The sequence below is a fragment of the Rana temporaria genome, chromosome 1 (assembly GCF_905171775.1).
Source record: "Rana temporaria chromosome 1, aRanTem1.1, whole genome shotgun sequence".
In the NCBI taxonomy this organism is placed as follows: domain Eukaryota; kingdom Metazoa; phylum Chordata; class Amphibia; order Anura; family Ranidae; genus Rana; species Rana temporaria.
The window spans coordinates 196455437-196482049 of NC_053489.1; the positions used below are offsets into that span (position 1 = coordinate 196455437).

Below are 26613 nucleotides of genomic sequence, written 5' to 3' on the forward strand. Positions count from 1 at the left end.
GGACGTGTTTCCCATCTATTGCTCCACCGCAGTTAGGAAAATCCCACCGCTCGGCAAATTGGGAAGCCACAGACTGCCATTCCTGTGGTGTGGAGGGTAGCTGTGGGGACAAACAAAAAAAGAGATTTAGTACTTTGGCACATAAACATTGCAAACAGAATCCTACAAGCATCCTTGTGCAACTTTACATTTTTAAAATAGCATTTGCAAATTATGAAGGGAGAATTTCGGGGCACAAATATATAGGCCCACTTAATTAAGAAGAGACTCCACAGCCCTCTGATGGGGACAAAAACACTTTGAAGGGGGGGTGGGGGGTGTTAAAACTGTTTTTAGAAAAAAAAAAAAAAAAGTGGCATGGTGGGGGTTGGCCCGAAGATAGCATGCTGGACAGGTTAATATTGGGTAAGATCAAAATATGCAGGTAGGCCAAAATAAAAAGAACATGTAAAAGCTGATATCAACATGCATAGTGAGAAAAGGGAACGTTAGTTAAACACACAGCATATCTGGGAAATAAAATAAAAAGTTAGTTTGCCACATTATTAAAGACACATTGTGAGGTTAAAATGAGGAAACTTACCTTCATATACTCCTCGTGCATAACTTTAATGATGGCAGCACACGTGTCCGGTATGATGACCCCAAGCGCCTGCGGAGAGATGCCTGTCGAGAACTTGAGGTCCTGCAGGCTCCTCCCAGTCGCCAGGTACCGCAACGTGGCAATAAGCCTCTGCTCGGCCGTGATGGCTTGGCGCATCACAGTGTCCTGCCTCATGATATAGGGGGACAGAAGATCCAGCAGACTGTTGAATACGGGGTCCGTCATGCGGAGAAAATTCCTATAATCATTAGGATTATTCTCCTGGATTTCCCTAAGCAGAGGCATATGTGAGAACTGGTCACGCTGGCGCAACCAATTCTTGGTCCAGAAACGCCTCCGCCCCCTGTTTCTGGCCAAAGTACTGGAATAATGAACATATCCAGCAGCCATCCCATAAACAGCACCAACTCGCGAAAATTGACGCTGCTGCTCCATCATGGCTTCAAACCGGCCGGCTGGTCAGTCAAGAACACACTCCAACAGAAAGCACAATCAAATCCAGCGGTACCTGCAAAGAACGCACGACACACAGATACGAACGCACAGTACGAATCTGCTAAGCAGAACGAACTGCACGCCTGTACCCGAATGCCAACTACGTACCCACAAGCACACGCACTGAACGAGAAAATACTACCTGCTAAAGCCTGGAGACCGAGAAGCGCGAATCAGCTCTAACCAAACCTTCACTAACACGAGCAAAGCCGTAACTAGCAAAAGCGGAACAGAGGGCGTCGCCATTGACTTTGGCCTTTCCCTTTATAGTGACGTCAAACGTGGATTACGTGCACGCGTTCAGGTCCGCAGGGAAATATCGTCCGCTGGTGTGTACAAGCCAGCGGGCCAAATGAAAAAACAGCCTTGTACGCCGGAAACAGCCCGTCGGACATTTCGAACGGACATGTTTGCTCGTGAGTACTCGGCCTTAAGTGCAGACCTTCTGCACCTCCTCATCTTGGCTCCCGCCCTGCTGTAACACAGACACGCTGTATGCAAAATTACACTGATGTAAACAGCGGACGGGAGCTGGTCTGCACTGAAATACTTCATTGGTTAAGTTAGAGCGCCGGGAATGGTGTAGGCCGAGCACGGGGAGTGGCTGTGGGACCTGTGCTGCATACTGCCGGGGGTGAGTATGCATCACAGGTTTTGCAACCCGACAATGATTTGGCAGAGAGATTGTCCCTGCGGCGAGTCTAATGACTTTACCTGCGGGCTGGTAAAAACGGCCTAGGGGGCCGGATGTGGCCCGCGGACTGTACTTTGGAGACCCCTGCTCTAGACTGACTAATAAGTCAGAGTGAATGAATTGTTGCTGTTTACCTGGCTTCATCTGTAATAATCTTAGGAAAGAACCAGTTCAATTACAGTGGTTCCTTCAGGGGTAGTGCTACATCTCTAATACAGCCCTCCAACTTTTTAGCTGCCTGCTAAGTGGAACTTTGGTGCTTACATTTATGGAAGAAACAGGCCCTAAAGCCCGGGAAATAGGAGAGGGAAATTGGGACTTTAAATGAGGTCTATAAGTATAGCACCTCCATCCCTGGTAAAGTAAATGAAAAAATGGGTGGGAGAATATTTGGGACTTTGAATGAGGTTGCAGACATGGTGCGGGTAATAAAAAGAAGTACAAATTTATTGGTCACAAAAATGCAAAACATGTATCAACATCCAGAGAGCATGTAAATGAAAAACATACATTTCAAATAAATGACATTTCCACATATTAAAACACACAGGGATACAGCAGTGCTTGGCCAGGTGCCACATGATAATCTGCATGGATAAATTAATGCATAGAGTGAATATACATATGTACAGATGTCAAAATAACAGTATTAGCGAATAGGTTAAAAATGAGAAAGACTGGTAAAAAACATATATAGAGTATAATAAATAGAATATTGTCATGAGGTATATGTAGCATCCATCTGTACATATGTATAGTCACTCTATGCATTCATTTATTCATGCAGATTATCATGTGGCACCTGGCCAAGCACTGCTGTATCCCTGTTGCTCCTACCGCATATGCACATACTATGTGTTTTAAAATGTGTAAATGTCATTTATTTAAAATGTATGTTTTTCATTTACATGCTCTCTGGATGTTGATACATGTTTTGCATTTTTGTGACCAATAAATTTGTACTTCTTTTTATTACCCGCACCATGTCTGCAGCCTCATTCAAAGTCCCAAATATTCTCCCACCCATTTTTTCATTTACAGGCCCTAAAGCCCTGTACACACGATCGGATATCTGATGGAATCTAATCCGATGGATCTTTTAGTCGGATATCCGATGAAGCTGACTTTCATCAGTCTTGCCTATACACCATCAGTCAAAAATCCGACCGTGTTCAATGCGGTGATGTAAAACACTACGACACGCTAAGAAAAATGAAGTTCAATGCTTCCGAGCATTCCTCCAGAGCATGCGTCCACTTGATTTTGAGCATGCATGGATTTTTGACTGATCAACTTCCACACAGACGATAGTTATTTTTCTATTGGTTTTTTATCCAAAGGAGAATTTTAAAACATGTTCTTTTTTTTTTTAACCGATTGAAAACAAACCGATGGGGCCCACACACGATCGGTTTGTCCGATGAAAACGGTCCATCGGTCTGTTTTCATTAGACAAACTGATCGTGTGTACAGGGCTTTGTGCCTCGTACACGATCGGAATTTCCAATGGAAAAAGTCAGACAGACTTTTTTCATCAGAAATTCTGACCGTGTGTATGCCCCATCGGAGAAATTCCATCGGAAATTACGATTAATTCCATCGGAGATTACATAGAGAAAATGTTCCCTTTTCCTCTGATGGAATTCCACCGGAATTCCGATGTGAATTTGGTTGGACAAAGGTCCGATCGTGTGTACAGGGCATAATGGTCCCACAGCGTCCATGGTCACCATTGCTCGATCAACTCACTACTGTACTTTCCCACACTATTATTAGCTCTACAATTTCATACTCTTCATCCTTGCACTGAATAGGAAATGGAGACTTCTAATTGGGGAACTTAGGAAAGACTAACCCTGTCCTCAACAAACACAACAGTATAATAACAAACACATTATTTAACACACTTCAGTATATCATCATCATCATCAAATTACAAAGCTACATCCTCAGCCTGGGAATGGAGCAGAAGCACCTTGGGCCAAATCCTCAAAATCCTAGCCTAACTTAATTTTTCCCATTTAAGTTACACTGGCGGGAAATTTCTACCTAAGTGCCCGATCCACTTACCTAGAAATTTCACGCAGTGTAACCTAAATTCTCCCGGCGCAAGGCGGTCCTGTTATCCAGGGGGCGATGACAATTTAAATGAGGCGCGCTCCAGCGCCGGCCGTACTGCGCATGCTCGTGACGTAATTTTCCCGACGGGCAGCGCGCGAAATTACGTTACGCCGGGCTTTGTGGATTGCAACGGGACAATAAAGTTGCGTCGGGTAAAAAAAAAGTTACGCGACGAAAAAAAAAATTAAAAATTTTAAAAAAATCGCGGCGATCGAAAAAAAGGTCTGTTTTTACAAGGTGTTACTAGTTTACACTTTGTAAAAGCAGAACTAATTTTACGTATGCAAACGTAAACTTACGCAGAAAACACAAAGCTGAAAAGCTTTGTGGATCTCCGTAAGTCCTCATTTGCATACGCAAAGCGGCATTTCAATGCGAAATGCCCCCAGCGGCGGATGCGGTACTGCATCCTAAGATCTGACAGTGTAAGTGTCTTACAGATGTCAGATCTTCTGCCTATCTTTGGAAAACTGCTTCTGAGGATCAGTTCCAAAGATAGGGACAGGGATACGCAGGCTGAACAGCAGTTCCGCCTGCGTATCCCTTTTGAGGATTTGGCCCCTTGTCTTTTCAGATATAGTCATGGCCAAAAGTATTGGCACCCCTACATTTCTATCAGATAATGCACCACTTGGCCAAGAAAATTGTTGCAATTTCAAATGTTTAGGCATTCTCATGTTTATTTCCTTTGTTTTTTTTATTGGTATGACAAGTGGAGAAACAAAAAGTAAAATTTGACACATTTCAAGCACAACTGGACTGGACAAAATTCTGGCAAATTATAAGAAATAATTGCAATCCAAGTGCATGACGCTCCTGTAATTTGCAATTAAATTCACATGTATCAATTACCAGGTGCTGAGAATATAGAAATCACACTGGCAACCAGTTAAAATGGTGAAAATTTGACTCAACCTTTTTGTTGTGTGTCTCTGTGTGTCACACGGAGCATGGAGAAGAGAAAGAGAAGCAAATGATTGTCTGGGGATTTGAGTACAAAAATTGTCGAAAAGCATGGACAATCTCAAGGTTACAAGTCCATCTCCAGAGATCTAAATGTTCCTGTGTCCATTGTGCACAACATTATCAAGAAGTTTACATCCCATGGCAGTGTAGTTAATCTCCCTGGACGTGGACGAAAGAGAAAAAGTGTTTAAAGATTGCAATAAAGGATTGTTCAAATGGTGGATTAAGAACCTCGATCAACTTCCGGACAAATTCAAGCCCTTCAGGCACAGGGTACAACTGTGTCAGCTCGCACTACTATACGTCACTATCTGAATGAAAAGGGACACTATAGTAGGAGACCCAGGAGGACCCCACTGTTGACACAGAAATATAAAAAAAGACAGATTGGAGTTTGCCAAAACTTATCTGAGGAAGCCAAAATCCTTTTGAGAGAATGTGCTGAGGACAGATGAAACAAAAAAAATATTTTTGGTAAAGCCCGTCATTCTACTGTTTTTAGAAAAAGAAATGAGGCCTTTAAAGAAAATAATACAGCCCCATACAGTCAAACATGGTGGAGGTTCACTGATGTTGTGGGGTTGCTGTGCTGCTTCAGGCACTAGGTGTCTAGACCGTGTGCATTGCATTATGAATTCTGAAGGCTACCAAAGAATTCTCAGGTGCAATGTAGAGCCCAGTGTCAAAAAGTTCCCTCGGGGGTGTGCTACAGTTGGGTCTCCATCAAAGGTCATGGGTCTTACAGCAGGACAATGAACCAAAGCACACGTTAAAAAGCACCCAGAAGTGGTTTAAGACAAAGCACTGGAGAGTACTGAACTGGCCAGAAATGAGTCCAGATCTAAATCCCATAGAGCACCTGTGAAGAGGTCTCAAAACAGCAGGTGGGAAAAGGAACCCTGCCAAACTGAGAGACCTGGAGCAGTTGGTGAAAAAGGGTGGTTCAAAATTCCAGTAGAGAGATGTAAGAAGCTTATTGATGGTTACAGGAAGCGATTGATTTCAGTTATTTTTTCCAAGGGATGTGCTACCAAATATTACATTGAGGATGCCAATAATTTAGTCCAGTCCATTTTTGGAGTTTTGCATGGAATGTGTCAGATTTGGCTTTTTTTTCTCCATTTTTTTGTGTCATAGCAATACAAACAAAAGTAATAAACATGAACATGCCTAAACAATTGTAATTGCAACAATTTTCTGGGCCAAGTGGTGCATTATCTGGCTGAAATGCAGGGGTGTCAATATTTTTGGCCATGACTGTATGTCTTACCAAACTGTATCTTCAACCACTTGCTTACTGGGCACATATACCCCCTTCCTGCCCAGGCGAAATTTCAGCTTTCAGCACTGCCATGATTTGAATGACAATTGCACGGTCGTGCTACGTGGCTCCCAAACAAAATTGACGTCCTTTTTTCCCCACAAATAGAGCTTTCTTTTGGTGGTATTTGATCATCTCTGCGTTTTTTATTTTTTTGCGATATAAACAAAAATAGAGCGACAATTTTGAAAAAAAAAATGTTTTTTTACTTTTTGCTATAATAAATATCCAAAAAAAAAATGTTCTCAGTTTAGGGTGATACGTATTCTTCTACATATTTTTGGTAAAAATAAAAATCGCAATAAGCGTATAGTGATTGGTTTGCGCAAACGTTATAGCGCCTACAAAATAGGGGATAGAATTATGAATTTTTTTTTTTTTTTTACTAGTAATGGTGGCGATCTGTGATTTTTGTCAGGACTGCGATATTACGGCGGACACATCGGACACTTTTGACACATTTTTGGGACCATTCACATTTATACAGTGAACAGTGCTATAAATATGCACTGATTACTGTATAAATGTGACTGTCAGGGAAGGGGTTAACACTAGGGGGTGAGGAAGGGGTTAATGTGTGCCCTGCTAGGTGATTCTTACTGTGGTGGGAGGGGACTGACTGGGGGAGGTGACCGATGGTTGTCCCTATATACAAGGGACACACTATCGATCTCCTCTCCCTGACAGGATGTGGATCTCTGTGTTTACACACAGAGATCCATGTCCCTGTCTCTGTGACTGCCGATCACGGGTGCCTGGATGACATCGCAGCCCGCCAGGCACGCGCATTGGCACCGAGTGACGCAGCGCTCACGCGCCGCCCAGTGGCTGGAGGCCGTATATAGACGGCCTCCCGGCAATTAAGAGCCACATTGTGGCCGTAAAAAGTCATCGGGCAGGTGGGAAGTGGTTAAAATAGTCTTTGAACTATGAGGAAGTGTATTGTTTTTTGGTACATTGATTAGGGTAAATAGGGAAAGTAAACAGGAAACACATGTAGATATGGGAGTGTCCCCTGCTATCAATAATAAATTAATTCAACTATATATCATCCATCAAACATATTTGACTCCAGAATTGCAAGAATGGCTTTGCCTCATTGTAAACAATTCCATTATCCAGAGGCAGATTTTGTGTATTTGATGTTGTCTTGCCCTGAAATAGCTGAACATTGGTAAGTCATAGATAAACTTACCAGTATTATGAATAGGGAGGTACCATACACTTTGGAGGTGTGTGTATTGGGATTTTTAGAGGTGGAAGAGTGGCCAGAATATAATAGCATTATGTTACAAGAAATATTATTTATGCCACACAAACAAATATTACTAAGATGGGTGCAACCAATGGCCCCAACTATAAAATGAATGGATACGAGCAGTAAACCAGATAATACCGTATGAAAAGATATTGTACAAGCATAGAGGGATACCTAATAAATACTATAAAATATGGTATTTGTGGTGCAACTTCCCAATGGCCGTGAATTCCAAAAATCTCAGAACAGAAAAAAATTAAGGTAACTAAGGAAGAATACGTGCTACTATGTGTGTAATAGGGTAAATGCAGGCAATGTATCAATGTTTTTTTCAAAGGAGTTTGATGAGGAACCACTGTATATATACTTTTGCTGTAAACTTATGCAATACACTGTTTATAAAAAACGAAGAGGAAGTGAACTGACATCTAGATAAGGGAAGGCCGGTGGATGTGGTGTATCTGAATTTTGCTAAAAGCATTTGATACAGTCCCAATTGCTTCATTCACAAACTGATGTCTGTAGGCATGGATAGATAACTGGTTACAGGGGCGGGTTCAAAGGGTGGTGATAAATTAAATAGCAAATACAAATGGTCTGGAGTAGTAAATGAGGTACCCCAGGGCTCTGTCCTGTGACCAATTTTGTTTATTTTTTTTCAAAAATATAGAGTTTGGTAAACAAATCTCAATTTCAAAGTTTGTAGACAATACGAAGCTAAGTAGAGAAATAACTTCACAGCAAGGTAGTAACCTTACAAGATGACCTCAATAAAATAATGGGGTGGGCAACTACATGGTAAATGGGGTTTAATGTCAAAAAATTTTAAGTAATGCACTTGGGGGCTAAAAATGTGAATGCAAGTTACTCGCTAGGGGGGAACCTCTGAGGGAAACCAGGATGGAAAATATATGGGGGTCCTAGCTTGCAGAATATTAGCATGCATAAAACAAGGAAGAGGTAAAATGATAATCCTGCCACTTTATAAAACTCTGGTTTGGCCACATCTGGAGCATGTCATCCAGTTCTGAACACCTATCCTCAGTTATGAGGAACGACTACAATCATTAAACTTATCCTCTCCGGAGAAGAGATGCTTGAGAGGTGATATGGTAGCTATATACAAATACCTCAGTGGTAAATCTGGCATAGTGAATTAGTTTAGTTTTAGGGCGTGTAAGAAGACACTGGGCCACTCAATGAAATTGGAGGAGAATGGGTTTAACCTTAACCTCCCTGGCGGTATGAATTTTTCAGATTTTAGGTGCTGAAAGCGGTACCATTATTTTTCATGGAAATTTGGCGTTTTATATTGTAGGCCTGATAGGCCTTGTACACACGATCAGTCCAAACTGATGAAAACGGACTGAAGTCCAGTTTCATCAGTCCAAACCTACTGTGTGTATGCCCCATCAGACTTTTGTCCCTCAGACCAAAGTTTTAAAACTTGCTTTAAAATCGGACTGATGGACGCCTGAACGTCGGTCAAAACCGATGGTTAGTAGACAAAAGCATCGGTTCAAAACCCGCGCATGCTCAGAATCAAGTCGACGCATGCTTGGAAGCATTGAACTTTATTTTTTTCAGCACGTCGTTGTGTTTTACGTCACCGCGTTAGACTCGATCTGATTTTGAACTGATGGTGTGTAGGCACATCAGACCATCAGACCATCAGACTTCAGCCTTCAGTCCGTTTTCATCGGATGGACTGATCGTGTGTACAGGGCCTAATTCTTAGGAATAACTCACTTAATTTTGTCCAAACAAGAGTCTAGTAGACATTCCGGGTATGATAAAGTTTGAAACACAAAATCATAAATTATAATATAATAAATAACTATAAATAGTATAATAATAATAACAATTATTCAATAATGTACCGTATTTATCGGGGTATTGCGCGCTCCGGCGTATAGCGCGCACCCCTAATGTAGACCCGAAATTCCTGTAAAAAAAACATTTTATTACTTACAGTTTTGGTGTCTTGCCCAGCGTCCATCGGCGGCCTCGGTGGTGTCCTCCCGGCTTCTCCCGCGCTGTCTCCGAGTCGAATCCCTGCTTCCCGCGCTCAGTTTGAACGCCTCCGCCAACCTATACCGAGCGCAGTACACTCGGGCACGCTCGGCTACGCTCGGCTTCTCACGCATAAACGTCACAGAGCATGACCACGAGCGAAGCCGAGCCTGGCCGAATGTACCCGAGTGTACTGCGCTCGGTATATGTCGGCGGAGGCGTTTAAACTGAACGCGGCAAGCGGGTATCGGCGTATATCGCGCACCCATGATTTTCCCTTTATTTTAAGGGGAATAAGGTGTGCGGTATACGCCGATAAATACGGTAATCAAATCAAAAACACTGACATTTGCTCATTTGCAGAATTGTCGCTGTCATTAGATTTAGTGTTTGATGACAAATTTCCCCACAAATCGCTATCGCTCAATTCTGCAAGTGATTCTAATTTATTATCGCTGTTTTCTAGCTGCTCTATAAGCACTTTTGACATAAAGGGACACTTTTTGGGTGCTATGGACAATCTCCAGTTTCCAGGCAGAAAGAACAGTTTTTATTATATACAAGTTCATGCAGGGTACTGGACAGACCACTAGGGACAAATGGGATGTGTATTTATTTTATACAGTACTGTAATCTGTAAAATCACAGTATACTGTATGTGTATTGCGTTTTAACTTTTTTAAATTTGGTGCTGATCTCCACCCTTGTGCATCGTAACGTCTCAGGGAACGGAGCTCGGCGGCACTCGGCACTGTGTGAATCGAGCGAGGAGACAGCTCGCTCATACAGCGGGGAGACATCGCAAGATCCAGGGGACAAGGTAAGTAACTCCCTGCCTGTATCTTGAGATGCAATGCCGAGTCTGGCTCAGGGTTACCGCTATTGGTGCTGAAATTCCACCCCGAGCCAGACTTGGGAATACCGCTAGGCAGGTTAAACCGTGTAAGGGGTTTTTCACTGTCAGGGTGGTAAAGATGTGGAATTCACTTCCACAATCAGTGGTGTCAGCGATAAGTTTTGATAGTTTTAAAAAAACTGGATGGATTGGTGTCTTTGTTCAACCGTACCAACTATATGTAACTATGTAACTCATGTGTCCATAGTCTTATCAGGGATTCCCAAGATTTTTCTTTTGCCTTTCCTTCTGGATTAGGTTAAAGATGTTCTATGTACCATAAAAAATTCCCCTGGCAAAAGTCAAGATGTCCTCCATAATGTATGTAACTTCCCAGTCAACTACTGTACAAATCACTTCTCTGGACAGGTTTACTGATGGTGACAAATGTCAACCATGTCTAAACAATGTGTGCCAGCACGGAAGATTGCAGTCTCAATCTGGGATGCATGTGGCAGGGTGACAATGCTGGAGCACAGCTGGAACATAGTTGCCACCTCTTAGCAGAAAGTGTTTGAGGAAGGAACTTTATAGCAGGATCAGCCAGGTTTTATTTTAATGAAAGCTGAATTTTAAAAAGATGGCAAACAACTTTTTAAATTGCATTAATATGTTATAGCTTATAAGACATTTTAGTAATTGGGTTTACATATACTTTAATGATTTCTTTTTTTTGTGTCAGGAATATATAAATTGATTAAAAGTTCATTTTTAATCCGTTTGGAGCTCAGCCATAAGTTTGATTCGCTGCCAGGCTCTGCCTACCGGCCATCAATGTTCCATTGTAAAGCTATTGTTCCAACTCTGTCAGCATTATCAGCCTCCGGCTGCAACAATGAGTCAAATTCACTGCCATTTTTTTCAATGGGTAAAGTTCAAAAATGTACCTATTTATTGCAGAAATTTTGAGTTTGGTCACTTCAGTGTAAGGCATGTAAGGTCATTTTTTTACTAATAGTATTAACTTACCCATGCTTTGATTCCAGTGTTTCTCACATTTCTGCTCACTGCAAAATATACTTTACTGTACCTATCAGCAAGAGAAGTGCATTTAAAAGTATACAAGAAAACATTTGCCACGTGGAATAGTAAAATTACTTTTTAACCACCTCAAGTTTGGACACTTTTATCCCTTTCCTGCCCAGGCCAATTTTCAGTTTTCACCACTGAATGACAATTACTCAGACATGCAACACTGTACCCAAATTACATTTTTATAATTTTTTTGAGACAAATAGAGCTTTCTTTTTGTGGTTTTTAATCACTACTTTTTTTTTTTATTATTGTTTGCTATTTAAATGAAAAAAAGACATTTGGAAAATAAAACATATTTTCTTAGTTTTTGTTAAAAAATTATGCAAATAAATGATCTTTCTTCATAATTTTAGGCCAAATTGTATAATGCTACATTACTTCAGTAAAAATAACCCAAATCAGTGTATATTATTCAGTTTAGAGCCTTATTTCTGAAGGCCTTATTTTTGAGGCTCTATAAATGCCAGGACAGTACAGATACCCCCAAAATACTCCTTTTTGGAACGTAAACAGTCCAAGGCATTTAGTAAGAGACCTGATGAGTTTGTAACTTTTTTTTCACATTTTTTTCTATTTTTTTTTGGAAATGGTTAATTAAATACAATTTTTTCCCCCCCACAAAGTTTCAATGTAACAAGGTATTTCTCACACACAGCATAGGAATACTTATAATTACACCCCAAAACACATTCTGATATGCATCCTGTGTATAGAGATGTCACATGTGTGAGACTTTTTTTAGTGTTTGGATTCATTATGTACCAGACAGTGTATCCTGTTGGTCACACAAATCAACCAATTATGTCAAAACACATGTACTGTAATAGTTGCCATTGTACAAGTGATTAGGGAATATAACTTAGTGTAGCAACACCTATAGTAGTCCAAACCTATAGTAAACCAAACAAGCCTAGCCTACTGGTATGTAGCTGCACCCAGGAATGCCATGCTCACTGGCCAGCACACTGAAAGTTTTTTTTTATCTTAATGCAGAGAATGTAGTGAGGTAAAGAAACGTCAGGCTTTAAAACCACTTTAACCATATTTAAAAAACATGGAAATTACATGAACATGTTAAATCACAAATGAAAATGCTGTTATTGGGTTAAAGTCTACTTTAAAGTATATTTCCAATTTTGCTGCCAAATTGGGATAACACCTACTTTATATTTGTTGCATGTCAAATTTCACATAAAAACAAAAAGAGAAAGAGGGGCGCCAAACAACCTCATAGTGTAGAATAACTTTATTCAGTGAAATGGTAAAAATCATAAGTACGGTATTTCATCTACTAGGAGAGGAATAAGCGTATCACTGCAATAGAGAAAGTTTTCTGGCTACAGCTGATGCCATTCTTCAATGAAGGGGAGGAATTGCTCACCGAAATGGGCCTCCAATCATTCTTTGCACACAGACACAAGCAGGAGTCCCAAACTGTGTTTTGGTGTATAGGTGCCCAGCACAGGCAGCAGTGTTGGTTTTCCTTCACAGCAGCGGTGACCGATTACACATTGGCAGCTGTAGCCGGCTTTGCTTAATCCACCTGAAGACAAACTTCTAGCACAGTGATATCCTTGTTCCTCTTTCAGGCTTGTGAGTGCAATAGTTATGATTTTTACCATTTCACTGAGTAAATTTATACTAAACTATGATGCTATTTGGCACCTCTCTCTCTTTTTGTTTTCCTACACCTTCTAGTGTTTCTGGCCTAGTGAGGAGGCAGCTCAGTGCATATTCAATTTCAGCATTCAGTGTTTAGTTTCCACTACACCTCAGGGACTATTTCTCATAGTTCTGAACATGACAGACCTTTATTTTTAGTTGTAATTTTTTTCTATTAATATTTACTTACTCTTTATACTTTATTAATTGATTTGCAATGTTATTACAATTGTTTCTTACTGAGTTTATTTTGGCTTAATTCCAAATGCCCCCAGTGGTTGTTAACAGCACTTCAAGTAATGGTTGTCTTATTAGGGTGTAATGCATGGGGTTTGTGTTACTAAACCCACAACAGTAAAATCAGTCTGTATATGCAGTAAAACATGCTTGTTATACTCAGGCCTCGTACACACAACCGAGTTTCTCGGCAAAAAACAGCAAGAACCTTGCTGGGAGATATTTTTTTGCAGAGGAAACCGGTCGTGTGTACATTTTCATTGAGGAAACTGTCGAGAACCTCGTCGAGCCAAAAAGAGATCAAGTTCTCTATTTCCTCAACGGGGGTCTCAAATAGGCTCGTCAAGATCCTCGACGGGCTGGTTTTCGATGAGAAACTCGAACGTCTGTATGCTAAGAAACCTGCGCTTGCTCAGATTAAAGTATGAGACGGGAGTAAAAGTAGCATTTGTAATGGAGATAACACATTTTTAAAGCTGTAACAGACTGAAAAGTGCAAATCGTCTCTTACCAAACTTTTATTTAACACGCAAACACATGAAATTAGCAAAAGCAGCCCCAAGAGTTTAGCCAGTGGAATCGAACTTCCCCTCTTGTTGTATGTGTTGTATGTCACCGCGTTTGAGAACAAGGAGATTTTGGCTTGACAGTGTGTACGCAAAGCAAGCTTGTCGAGTTCTTTGACAAGCCTTAACAAGGAACTCGACGAGGAAAACAATGTGTTTCGCCCGTCGAGTTTCTCGGTCGTGTGTACGAGGCCTCACTGTGGAACCTAATGGATTAATCCTTTGCATTGTGTTTAAAGGCTGTTCGATCCTGTCTCTCTAATCCTCCTCTTCTTCCACTGTCTACAAAAAATAATTTAACATTTACAGAGCCAAGGGACAGGCTGCACATGCTCTGTTTGGTGGGTATTGCTAGAGAGTTTTTTTTTCTTGGAAGAGTGCATGTGATCAGCACAGGGCCAATCAGCACTATCCAAACATATCCAGACAGAGGGCCAGGGGAGAGTGAAAACTCCTCCTACAATCTTTATTAGGAACTGATAGAGGTAACAAGGCTGCTATATACTGCTGATGAGAAAGGGTATTTATCATTTATATTTACTAAAATAATCGCATTTCCATATTCTGTGTACTGTGGGAGACCAGATATAATGAATGCAGGTTCTGGGTATAGTAACACTTTAATGTGCACCATGGACAGGTTTTTATTTTTTCCTCATTCACATAGAATAACATAAAAAATATAAAAAATTGTAGCTTACCTTTTTTAGATGCTCTATTCCACACCCTCTTGCAAAGAAAAACCTTGCTTAGTTCTCTTTGTTTATGAGGGGGCTGGGCAGTTGTGTTTGCCATAATTAACCCTGTCTGAACTGTGCAGGCAGATCTTCATTATCATTTGTAACTAGATTTGAATCTACAAAGGGTTAAAGGTGTAGGGGGCCAGGCTTCTTTTAACGTATGTTAATAAGGACAGACTTTGCTCAAAAAACTTTGCAGTCAGCCATGACACCTTCTTTTAAGACCATCTAAAATGTAAGAAATGTTTAAAAAAAACATAGGCTTTCTGTCTGAATGCGAACACATAACAAACACATAATGGGGTTTTCTCAAATTTCACGGCAAAAGTGGAAAAAAATATGTTTTAAGTATGTCACTGTAGATTTACTTTGGGTGATTTAGAATTTAGTTCAGAGTAAAACTCAAAAATATTTTTTCAAAACAATCAATAAAAAAACAAAATAAAAATCTTTATTTTCATGAGCTGAGAGAATATAAGGATGTCTAACGAATAATACAATTCCAACAGCCACTGGGAACATAGCTGGCTATATTATTATTGCTAAGATACATTTTCTAAGTATGGGACTAAAATATATTAGGGCGACTTGATCCTGCATTAAACTGACAATGAAAACAAAAATCAGTTATATAACACTGGCCAGCAATGACAGTTCTTACACATAATACAGCTATACCAACTTACTGAAATTTGCTCTCTTTATTGTACACCTGACACCTCAACACGGGCCTTCTTTGCTGCACTGTACTTTTTCAAAAATCCCTTTAGACAAACATCTGCTCTAATAAACAAATTAAAATACAAATTTAGTATGCATTAATATAAATGAGAATATGATTAGAGGTGGTAACTACAGAATGACTAAATAATAAGTTGAGAATTGTGTGTAATTGCACAATATAAACAGAAATATATTTTATATAGCTGTGGAAATAACCATAACTGTGAATTTACCTCTAAATAGTTTTTTTGATAGATAAAGCACTCTAGTAATTGTCTGTTTTAAATTTTTAATTGAAACATAATGTGTTTTGGATAAATAACGGACTTATTGAGAAGTGGGTGGAAATTATACACAGTAATACAATGTTAGCACACATACAGATACCTTTTTTTCCATTTTGGATGTGGTGGAAGAGGGTGAGAACCTGTTTGTAGCTATGGGGGGAATTTACTGAGGCTGGGTTCACACTACTACACTACTTTCATCCTACTTTGCTCTGCTACATCGGTCCTACATTTATCCTACATTGGTCCTACATCCATCCTACTTTCATGAACAGGATACTACTTTGGTCCGACTTCAATGATATTCAATGGGCCTGAAGTAGGATCAATGTAGGACCAAAAGTAGTACAGGGAGCATTTTCAAAGTCGGACCGACTTGTGTAGGACACTACAAGACGCTCTCATAGGGAAACATTGAACACAGAGCAAAGTAGGATCAAAGTAGTGTAGTAGTGTGAACCCAGCCTAAAACTGGTGCACACATAATCTGGTGCAGCTGTGCATAGTAACCATTTAGCTTCTAACGTCAGATTGTTCAATTAGGCTTTGACAATAAGGCCGGGTTTACACTGGTAAAACATGACTGTTGTAAGACTGTCGATCCGACTTTGTCCTGAGATCGGTCCTACATTGGTCCTACTTTTATCCCACTTGAATGAACAGGATACGATTTTGCCCTGACTTTGAGATAGTCCAACTTGTCCTTTGACTAATAAAAACAATCCCAGCATGACATAAATTACCTGCTGCTGTATTTCAACATGTTGGATGTCACAAGTTGGATGGCTAGGACTTTGATATGACTTTGATCCAACTTCAATGCTAATGAATGGGCTGAGGTCGGACCAAAGTCGGACCAAAGAACTATAGTTCATGAACCTTTTACAAATCTAGCTAATACGGCTGTCATAGAGAACTATTGATGTGTAAGGCTAAGGCCCCGTACACACGACCAGTTTCCTCGGCAGAATTCAGCTTCCGACCGAGTTTCTGGCTGAATTCTGCCGAGAAACCCGGCCGTGTGTACACTTTCGGCCGAGGAAGCCGACGAGGACCTCGGCGAGGGAATAGAGAACATGTTCTATATTTCCTCGTTGTTCTATGGGAGAACTCGGCCCGCCGAGGTCCTCGGCGGCTCCAGGACTGAACTGGCCGAGGAACTAGATGTGTTTGGCACGTCGAGTTCCTCGGCCGTGTGTACGGGGCCTAAGTCTGGGTTCAAATTCTTATTGGTTACTACAGCAGCGCTAGTTGTCACTATAGACTGTGCCCTCTCTTTCCTATGACCATGCATAGAAGGAATTGATATTAAGATGAAGTGATGTAAGCAAGAGTCCAGTGAAAGAAGTGCTCTGAAAGAGTGGTAAGTTCTCCGCTGCAGGTGATATCAAACGTGCACACTCCAAACTACAGGCTTCTCCTGTGTCAATCTCCCCTTATGGGTATCTACTCACCAGAAGGTAGAGTTCAACGTGCTCTGAACCTCTGCACCATCCGACTTCCTCCAAATCCAAAGCCTGAAACCGAGCAGCACGCTATGCTCCTTTTCAAATTCAGCAGCTCTGTTTTTTTGGGTTCAAAATGGCGCGTGTGCAATTGCTACAATAATGACAAATATTTACAAACGTAATATATAAGGTACTACGTCCCCCCTGATCAAGCACAAATGCAAGTGTATGCATAGGTTTGGCTTGCATATGTAAATGATGATTACAATGCACATGTGAGGTATTGCCACTAATGTCAGAGTGTGAGCAATAATTCTAGTACCATAGCTCACAATGAACTCAAAACTGATAGCCTATAAAGACTTGTAAAGCATTGCGTATGGATAATTTTAGGTATTGCAATTTGTTACCATTTTAGGTGTGTTCAATTTTAAAACATGTTTACTATGTATTTACTAGACACAACATTATCTTTTATATCCTACCAAAAAAATTGGGTATTATATTGTGTTTGTGTGTAAGCACTAAAATTTAAGTGTATTTTAGGTGTATTTTTTCTTGAAAATCTGCATTTGAGAAAAGCCTGCACAGCAGTTTAACTAGTTTGTTTGGGCCTAACTTGCCTATTACAAGCTGATGCAGCCAAAAACTATAAAGAGTTAAATACAATGCACTTTTTTTATTTATTTTCTGTGTTGTGTTTATCTAATATACAGCTTGCATATGTATATAAAATACTCTTCGTAGCTTAGTACAGAGAATCAAGGCTGGCTTACTGATACAGGAAGGCATTAGGGTAGTTTAATTATTCATGCACAGTAAATTACAAAGAAATGAGTTATATCACCTTCATTACCACAGCAATTGGCATGTTTCTTAGTATGGAGAGGACACAAAGTAATTGGGTAGTACAGCCGTGTCATTGTAGCATAATGTCCCTAGACTAATTGAAGTTCATTTGCTTCTTATTGTCAAGAGAGAAATTATTTTGGTGTTTCCAGTTCATTAGGTACTGTTCAAAAAGTATTTGATATGAATGTGGTTTTGTTTGTTGTTTAGGTATGGGTCATAATAAGCCATGCAGAATGCCAAATATTTCTTTCTTCCTTTCTTTTTTTTATTATATGTTGTATTTTTTTTTCATTTACCTGAACGATTTTAGAAACACAGCCATTTGCACATTGCCAGTTTAAAAATTACCTCCATAGCACAAACAATTGATTTTAAACATAAAAATGTCATGTTTCAGTATAGATCGAGACAGTTTTACTTCTCTATGGGGGCTTGTTTTTGATCCTTTTACTGATACAGCACTGACATGTTTATTATTACGGTAACCTTATTAATTAGTTGTATCTTACTGCATTCAGGATCCATCCAATTAATAAGTGTTGTTGACATATTCTCTGTTTCTGTGGCTGACTCACTTGCACTCTTCATCTTGAAATTGCCCTTGTGAATGTATCATCAATCAATGATATACACCACAGCTAGAACACAAAATAGACAAATGTGATCAGCAGAAGGGTAGAAATAAAAACAACGGATGAAAGATAACTACATCACCTTTGTGGCCAAACTGGACCAGCAGTAATGTAGTAATTTCCAAACATGAAATATAATTATTTTATGTGATAAAGTCTCATACCTGGGGAGTAAGAAGCAGATGGAATATAGAAAATATTAAAACAAATATTATTTACCTTGTTTTCACATTTTTGATTGACTGTAATGAGCATCAGTTGAAAGTATAGCTAAAGGCATTTTGTTTATATTTTTCTATTTTTTGTATAGAGTGGAGAGGGAATAAAACACCTGTGAGGTTATTATTGCTGTTATATAAAATGTATTAACTGTGCTCAGGTGAAAAAAAACACAAGGTATTAAAGGGGTTGTAAAGGTAAATTGTTTCCCCCCCTAAATGGCTTCCTTTACCTTAGTGCAGTCCTCCTTCACTTACCTCATCCTTCGATTTTGCTTTTAAATGTCCTTATTTCTTCTGAGAAATCCTCACTTCCTGTTCTTCTGTCTGTTACTACACAAAGTAGTAACAGACAGTGTGGAGAAAGCCTCTTATGGGGGGAGGGGACGAGCAGGAATGTCAGGACACTCTCTACTTTGCAGATAGAGAAAGGAGATGTGTGTTAGTGGGCGTCCTGACACTCCTGCTCGCCCCCTCCCCCCTCAAGAGGCTTTCTCCACACCAGGGAGAAAGCCTCCCATTACTGTGTGTAGTTACAGACAGAAGAACAGGAAGTGAGGATTTCTCAGAAGAAATTAGGACATTTAAAAGCAAAATCGAAGGATGAGGTAAGTGAAGGAGGACTGCACTAAGGTAAAGGAAGCTATTTAGGAGAAAAAAAATTACCTTTACAACCCCTTTAAAAAAAGGAAAAAACTGCAAACATGTTATGTGATATATGTGTAGCGCCTGTGTACTTTATGGTACCGGTGCTAGTTAAATTTAGAGGTAGATCAGAGTGTAGTTAAACTCTGATCCAGATTGTTAAGTGCAAAACAGGGTCTCTGTCTCAGCTTGGCTGTGCTGTGGGCTTATTCTGTTGCGCTGGGGTGTTCTTCCAACCCTGGTGCTGCAGGTGGCAGCAGTGGAGTCAAGGTTCGGATGCTCTTTCCGAGCAGCCAACCAGGAGGGTTTGACCTCGCTGTGCATGCTGGGGAGGTATATTTATGAGACAGACTCCATTGGTTCTGGGTCTTCTTCTTTGAGTGTGGCACCCACTTTTAGAGTGACCACATCACGGCGCCCCGGCGATATGGCCTACCTGGCCGGGGCGTGCATGCCACGCGGTGTTACTGGTTCTGGGACCATGTTGGCCGGAGCATCTGAACAGTGACAGGGACCCAGTGAGTGACTGGGTTCCCACCTTTGAGGATCCCAAGCTGTAATGCTGTTTGGTGGGGAGGAGCGCCATTGAGAGGCTGGCGATCCAAAAGGGCCTCAACAAACCACCGGGGATCAAGGTAGTTGGACACTGAGGGATTGATCACCTGTCAGTCGGTACCTGGGCAACAAGTTGAAGGAGATACAGGCGTAATTCATCTAAGGAGGGATATCTCCGTGATTACAATCCAGAAAGGGTCTGTGGCAGAGGTAACTTTCTGAGGCTCATTGAGAGGGGTCTGTGGCAGAGACTTTTCCTCAAGTTCAAGTTCACCAAGGAGGGTCTGTGGCAGAATTGTTATCCTACAATTGTCCGAGTGATCCTCCGGCTGCCAGGTCAGTGAGAGAGGCATGTCTGGGTACACTAAACCCACTCAGGCAGGAGTGGCGCAGAGAAGTGTTACGCTTGGGATCAGGACTGTTTCACTATCATCACGCCTAAATCTGCTGTTCTCTCTTCTTCTTCAACTTTACTTTCCTCACCACAAGTTTATTGTTTTTACCCGGCTGGGTAATAAAGAGCACAGCAAAGAGTACCTGTCGTGGACATTCCTTTACTTCTACCAAAGGCAATACGCATCATTCACCCCTAGGAATTTGGGGGAGCCATGAGGTAAATGTGCCACCCGAAACAACCAGCAGCTCCTCTGGGGGTAATGCTACATATACATAAAAAAAAGGATGCAATATAGAATGATGCGCTACTTTCCCAACATCAAAGTGCAAGAAATTAAGTGAAAAGATCTCTATAAATGAGAACATCCAAATACAAGGAAACAAAATCAGTAGGAACACCCAGTACCACATTCAGTAAAAAGTAGGAACGCTCACATATAAAGATGTAACATAACGCTTGTACACAAAACTCTGAGAAGTAACCGACAAAATAGTCCCCCACTGACTTCCAGTTAGCGCATCCACCATAAGACGCCGGATGTGACGCATTGTATAGGGCCGAGCTTGCTGTAACATCATTGCACTAATCGGAAGTCAGCGGGAGGCTATTTTGAAGGTTACTTGCCAGAGTTTTGTGTACAAGTGCTATATTACATTTGTGAGTGTTCCTACTTTTTATTAAAGAATGGATGGATTTAATATTGTGGAGTTTCTTTGGAGTGTCCCCTTACACGGTAATTTGCTGATGACCACAACTAAGAAGATATCCGGAGGATATTTGCTGTTTCTGAGCGTGTCTTGACCTTTCTATAATAAAAAGGTCAAACTGTTCTGGTAAGAGTATTTGGAGATTTCTGCACAGTGTTTGGATAATTCCAGCTCTCAAGAAGCTGAGCTGTTCCCCTTTACACTTGCACTATTTGTTTACATGCTCGTTTGACTTTATTTTGGGACTGAATTTGTAATTTACTTTCTTTTTATTGGGCTTTCTCATTTACAGGTTAATTATTGCTGTCTGTGTCCATGTTAGGGAGATTCTGTTGAAGATACAACAACTTTCAGCTTAGCTTATTGACTGCAGTTCACAAACAGGACACTAGATGTTGCTAATGATCAGTGATGTGTTATGCATTTTCTATGATGTGTTGTATTTCCTGTACATTGTGCTGTACTTGTTGGTTTCTTTTTCCTGTCTGTGTTTTTCTCTTACCCTGTGAGGTGACATCTCTGCTATTGTGGTTATGTTCCAATAAATAAGCCAGTTCCTGTTACTCCACAACGTCTAATCTGAATCGACTCCGCTGCACCCAGCAATCGTACTCTGCAACAGATTCACTCTCCCTTTTTGTCCTGTTTACCATTATCATGGAGAGTGAAAATTAAATAAAATCCCATATTTTGGGTTTTTATAAGAACAGGAAGAGGGGAAATACACTAGTTCTGGTAACCTTGGGGACAACCAGGGATCACCTCACTTTGGAGGGATCTTCTCTTGCTTCCTGTTTTGGCTATGACACAGGAAGTGAAATTAAATCTCCCCAATTGGATATGACAAAAAAAACTGTTGCCTTTAGGTCAACTTTACAACTGGCCATAAACAGCCTTAATGCAACAAACAATGCTTCTGGTTTCAGTTATTGATAAGCAAAATTTAACGTATTGACTTTACCAAAAAATCTGGGCGATTGGGGGAAATGTTGTCATTCTGCAAAAGTGTTGGTTAATTGTAACCACACTTTACAGTGTTGCCTTTATCTGACAGCTTGTCATTACTTGTATTCATAAATATGCACACTGATATTCTCTGTTTCTAACCTGATATGCTAAACTTACATTTGTAGTGCTGTCTAACTAGAAATTTTGCTGGGACGTTTTTAATTAGCTTGGTATAGATTACTAAAATAAATAGACTGTCTGATATGGATGGAAAGGCTATAAGACTAATATATTTACTGAAGTGTAAGGCTGTTCATTGTTAAAATTAAAACAATACTTGGGTGCAGGGGCGGACTGACCATTTGGGCTCTCGGGCACTGCCCGAGGGCCCCATGCCACTAGGGGGCCCCATCAGGGTTGCCAGCCTCAGTAAAACCAGGGACAGTATGTAAAAATCTGTGTTTTTTTTTTACATCTGTCCCTGAAATGTCCCTTACCAACATTCTTTTGGTCTAAAAATCTCAAGATTATAGCTGCCCCGCCTGTCCAGTACCTTTTCAGGGGGTGTATGTGTATTATGTATGTATGTATACTGTGTGTGTATACTGTGTATGCATACTGTATGTGTGTGTATATACTGTGTGGCCCCCATAATCTATTGCCTGGGGGCCCCATAATCTCCTATTGCCTGGGGACCCCATAAATCTCCTATTGCCCAGGGGCTCCATAAGTTGTCAGTCACCCCCTGCTTAGGTGATCATATATTTTAGTGCTTGTAAAATACTTTTACTTTAGATAGAGTAGGTCTCTTTTGAGAATTTCTGCTAAATGCCTCAAAAGAATGAAAGTAACATACATTATGGGTCATCTCCTGTATTTATAGGTTAGAATTAGAGAAGTAGAAAACTAGAAAGGGAAGTAGGAAATAGTGTGCAGCTCTTTCTGGCATGGCAGGTAAACTTTAAATAGTTCTCTGCTTTATTTAAAGCCTTGTGAACATTGTATTTACTAGAATGATGGAAAGACATCACAAACCCATTGTGACTTGCAGTAAGTATGTGTGCGCCTTTTAATATTTCTCCTTCAGGTTTCAAGAGCTCCATTGTAGTGAAGATAAAAATCTGATATTAAGCTTAAATTTGCTGGTAGAAAGTGAAAATGGATTGTACTTTTGTACTTGTTTTCTTTATATTCTTGGCAGCATTTCTTCTTGATATTCACTGAAATCCAACATACTTCTATTCTCCCTCTGATTCAAAGGCAGCAAAGACAGTGAGAGCTGCTTTATATCTTCAAGTATGGCAATGTTTGAAGATATCTCTAGTGCTTTTCAAGGTTATATTGGCTTCAAATTACATCATATTACAAAATGTATAAGATTTCTGGAGAAGTTTTAGCAATGATCTCTTTTCAGTAACTTTTTATTTACTTTTTTCTATTTAAGGATACAGTGGGGGAGGGAAGGGTTATTGCTCCTGGCAAGTTTTTATTGCTGTCTGTGACACCACTGCAGAGATGACCCTTCACTCCCTGACCCTCTGACACCAGGACAACAACAATCTGTCCCTGTGAATTCCTGGTCATTTGGTCTGGAGGTGGTGGTGGTGGTGGAGAATCTCTCAAATGGGAACACATTTAACAATATAAAACCTAAGCCACACTATCCAGGATTGAAAGCTGGGCTTTAAATGCATCAGTGGCCAAAACATTTCTATTTCGTTTTGGATAGTGTAAGGAACAGTTGTAACCCCTTTCAAGATTTAACTCGTACTATCTCCCTTCTGTGACAATTCACCCTCTCAGTTTGTCCTGGTTATTATTATACTATTATTATTATTATTATTATTATTATTATACAGGATTTATATAGCGCCAACAGTTTGCTCAGCGCTTTACATCAGGGAAGACAGTACACTCACAATACATATCAATACAGGAGGGATCAGAGGGCCCTGCTCGTTGGAGCTTACAGTCTAGAAGTTAGGTGACCATTTTTATTAAAATAGAAGATTACAAATGTTTACAGTTAAAGCGGAGTTCCAATTTCATATTCTTGATTTTCTTCAACATTTAAAAACAACAGATGGTTACAATCGTATATTTTCATATATTCTTTTTACCATTTCTGTTTCACATATTTCATACATATCTTCAATATTCAACCTTTTATTTTACCCTTTTCCCTCCCTCCCCTCCCTGCACTAACTATCTGCTTTATTGGGTTTTCTTTCACATGGGGTATTCCATTTCTTCCAACCAAAGGTTCCACATTTTACCAAACTCCCTGATGTTTCCTCTCTTGGTATAAACCACCTTCTCCTTCCATATTGTCTCTGTAACTTCATTAATCCACTCCTCCACTTTTGCAAGGTGGTCTTAAACTAAATACCACCCTCCACAAATCGTTTTTGGATATCTTAAACTTTTTTTCCTTCCTATCTTTCTTCAAGTACATAGTGTACTTCCATTCCATCTCAGCCACGGCACAGGATGCCATGTCCTCTTCTGCGACGAGCCCTCCTCCTTCTCCCCCGCTGTCTTCTCTCCCTTCGGGTCTGGTATGGATTTTAAAAAGGAACCCCATGCCAAAAAAAAGCATAGGGTCCCCCCATGTGAATGAGTATGGGGTACATTGTACACTCATACTCATTCACCCAAAAAAGTGTAAAACATAAATAAAAAGAGTACAAAAGTTTTTTGGTGTAGATCCATCATAAATCATGATGCCCGCCGCACCGCTGGACCCCAAAAAAAAGCTCCGCCAGGGAGGATGGCTGACCGCCAAATGCCTGCTCCGCCATTTGACAGTTCTTAAATAGGTAAGGGGTGGGGCCACCTGGAGGTGTGATGTCACCAACTGGTGTGTACTGTGTCAGTGATGTCACAAGGGGCGTGCCACCAGGTGGCATTGTCAGATGGCATGTGCCCCTTACCTATATAACAGCTGTCAAATGGGGAGCCTGCAGTAGGCAGTTAGACTTATTTATTAATTTATTGATGTAAGCACAGGTTTTTCTACAAAAAACATCCCCCTGAGTTTTTTACACACTACACTATCGGAGGCTTTTGTTCTCTCTCTCTCTCCCCCCTCCCCTGGAACGGAGGCTCTATTCAGGGTTGATGGAGGAGGTGCATGTTAACCACATAGAGGACAGGCAGTGGACAGCTGGAGAGGCTAGAGAAGTGCCAGGGGAGTGTGACAGGTGGGAAGATTCCTTGGCTGTAAGGAGGTGGATGACTTAAGGATATCCTTGATGCTTCAGATCCATGTTATTGAGGTGAGAGTCCTGGGAGCCCTTTTATGGATATGACCATCACTGTCATCTATATACACCTGGCTTAGTGGACATTCAGCCCCATTCTATTGCAACTTATTTTTTCACTGCAACCCTTCATTACAACCCTTTTTATGGGACATTTATCAGCATTTTTTATTTAACCCATTGTTTACTTGTTTCATGGGACACTTATCACTATCCAAATTGTTTCACATTCATTATGCTTATATATATATTTTTTTGGTACACTGTTGTATCAATCTGTTCTGATTGACCATCACTTATTTATTGTCACTTTTTTCTATATTAGCGTTAATGATTTGCGCAAACCCCTCTTTTCAACAGTTAGACTTCATTGACGGCGGAGCATTTTTTGGGGTTCGGTGGTGAGGTTGACATTGTGGTTACCGATGGATCTACATCGGGGGACATTTTTTTTTAAATAAAAGACTTGTCAAAACCCGTTTACTGTTTTTCTTGACGCTTTTTTGATAAATAAGTAGGGGTACAATGTCTGTGATTTCTATAATCCCCCTGCCCACAGACCACCACCAGAAGAGGCCCTTGTCCCCCATCCCCCCATTTTGAGGGCACGTGGCCTGGTATGGTTCAGGAGGGGGGACGCTCACTCTTCCACCTCCTTTCCTGGTCTGCCAGGCTGCATGCTCATATAAGGGTCTGGTGTGGATTTTGGGGGGGGGGGGTCATGCCATTTTTTTGTTTCTTTTCTTTTAAATAGCCCTTCTGGCAATTGCAACCGCAAGTCAATTTAAATGTGATTTGATTCATTTTTTTTGTATTTAGAAATTACATTTTTGCTGCAGCAGGTTCTAAACATAGTAGAGGTGTGCATTACAGGCAAACAAAGGGGATCTCCCAGGCACTATATTTAAAGGAATTTTTCATTTTTATTGTTTCACTTTAATTGGGGTTCCCTCTTTAAGTAAACAATAAAAATTAGCGCCCCCCTCCTGAACCATACCAGGCCACATACAGTACCCTCAACATGGGGTGCTTTGGGGCAGTAGGGACAATGGTATTACAGCCAATAGAGTTTACAGTTTTTTGCTTATTTTTATATTTTAAAGTTTCACTTCTGTTTGCCAAAATGCAATATTTTTGTTTGTTTACGATACTGGAGATTTTAATCAACTAAAATACGACTAAAACTAAAACTAAAACAATTCAGATGACTAAAATACTACTAAAACCAAAATGGCATTTTAGTCAAAAGACTATAACTAAAACAAAATCAAAATTTGACATCAAAATTAACACTGGTTTGTAGACACTATAACTTTTGGAGAAAAAAAAAG

At 40.4% G+C, this 26613-nt stretch overlaps 1 protein-coding gene across 2 annotated transcripts in view; it reads left to right on the plus strand.

Annotated features, from left to right (window-relative positions):
* ADGRD1 (adhesion G protein-coupled receptor D1) overlaps nucleotides 1-26613 on the plus strand; it is an 802257-nt gene that overhangs the window by 699170 nt on the left and 76474 nt on the right. The gene's annotated exons all lie outside the window — the stretch shown is intronic.